The sequence below is a fragment of the Lipotes vexillifer genome, unplaced genomic scaffold (genome assembly GCF_000442215.2).
Source record: "Lipotes vexillifer unplaced genomic scaffold, Lipotes_vexillifer_v1.1 scaffold94, whole genome shotgun sequence".
Taxonomy (NCBI): Eukaryota; Metazoa; Chordata; class Mammalia; order Artiodactyla; family Lipotidae; genus Lipotes; species Lipotes vexillifer.
The window spans coordinates 291228-293200 of NW_006793838.1; positions in this window are offsets into that span (position 1 = coordinate 291228).

Sequence of the window (1973 nt, forward strand, 5' to 3'; positions counted from 1 at the left end):
GGCTAATATTTCCAACCCCCTGAAGACCTGGCAGTGACCTTCTTCCAGGTACTCTGTGTCCCTCTGCCGTCTCCCCTTGAATATGTAATCAGCAACCACACTCACCTCAGCCCTTCTTTTCAAGATGCTGTCTGTACCTTCCCCTTCCTCCACAGCCTAAACTTTTACAGGCTGACCCCATCCTTAGTGTCCTTGCTCCCTCATCACCTGCTCACTCCTTAATACCTGGACATGTGTCTCTCTCCACGCTCAACTGAAGCAGCCTCCTCAAAGGTCAACAGTAAATTTGTTTTCAAATCCAATCAATTTATTTCTCAGCCTTCAACATCTTCATAGCCTTTGATTTTCACCATCCCAACATTCTTGAAACTGTCTCCCTTCCTTTGCCTCTTTGTCTAAGCCTTCTCCTGAAACTGTCCCTGGTTTACGCATGTTTCTCTTCCTTTCCTCACCATCACCAATAAAAATAGTAGTGGCAGAAGTACCTTACCCTTTATTCAGCACATATAACATGCCAGGCACTGTGCTGAGTATTCCACAAAGCTGGGTGCGGACTATTTGGAGCTATTTATTTCGGATTTCTTTCCCTGTGTTTTCTCCTCTTGCTTTCATCACTCAGACAGGTAGGAAAGACCCTCTTTGGTCTTTGGTCTCAAGATGAGGAAGAGAGTGGAGAGGAGGGAGTCATGGAGGGATGGTGACAGCCAGGTCAGAGAGGCAATGCTGCCTGTAGGAATTTGCTTTCCAAAAGCCTTTTGAGGTGCTTATGCTCAGTGTTCTGTACGGAGAATTCGGGGCATCTCTGACGGAAACAGAAAGATTGGAAGAGAAAGAAAAGAGGGATGGAGGAAAGGAGAGAGAAAAAGAGAGAGATTTCACACAGATTATAACAGAGATTCCCAGACACTTGTAAGAGGATCAAAGTCTATGAGTTTCATAAGCAGCAGAGACCTCCAAAGGGAAATGGGTATGGGGTCCCAGCTTCCACCAAATATTCGAATCTCAAGCTTATGCGCTGAAGAAATGCAACCTGTGTATCTAGAAGATAATCAAGGTAATGGCCAGGCAGTGTCCTACCTCTGCCCTTCACCTCTCTAGGCACCAGGTGAGAGTCTGGATCCTTTGCTTAATGAAGATAATACTGATATTTCCCGCCCATGAAGTGGAAACAAGGATGAGGATAAAATGAACTTTATTTTAAAATAGCACAGAAATCTGCTCCTTCTTGCACCATTGAGTTTGTGAGCACTGATTCACACATGCATTCTCTCCCTTAATCCTTACAACCTCCTGTACTTGCCTCCGTGTTGCCGAAAAGAGAATGTTACTTCAGAAAGTTTACCTGGCTTGCCCATGTCACAAAGTGGCAAAGCCAAGATGAACAGAAGACTAACACCAACATTCATGGCCTTATTTATTAAGTCTTATTGCCAAAGACACTGTGTGCATCCTCTCACTTTTCTTCTCTTTATATCTTCGGTCCCAGCAATCTTACTATCTCTCATGACTTCAGGTATCCATTTCCCCACGCTTCTTGCCAAGTCTGATCCTTACATCCTACTCTTTCCATTAGCATTATCTGATGACCCTATTTGAGTCAACAGTGTTTCCCCCATTGCCAGACCATGCTTCAAACTTCTGAGTCATCCTTCTCTCCAAACATCACTTCTTGACTAAGATCTTTGGCTTTGGAGACAAACTACCTAGTGAAAATTCCAGCTCTCCTGCTGTGACCTTGGGCAAATGACTTAACCTCTCTCTGCCTCCATTTTCTCATCTTTAAAATCATGAAGAGAGAAGCTACTGCACTGAGATGTTTTGAGTATTAAATTAGGTAATACACAGAAAGTTAAACATTTAGAATAGGACCTGGCAAATAATAGATGCTCAATAAAAATTAGCCAGAGTTGTCTATGCAAAATAGTTTTTGAGGCCCTGCACATTAATTTGAAAATGAAATAGATCCTCACTCT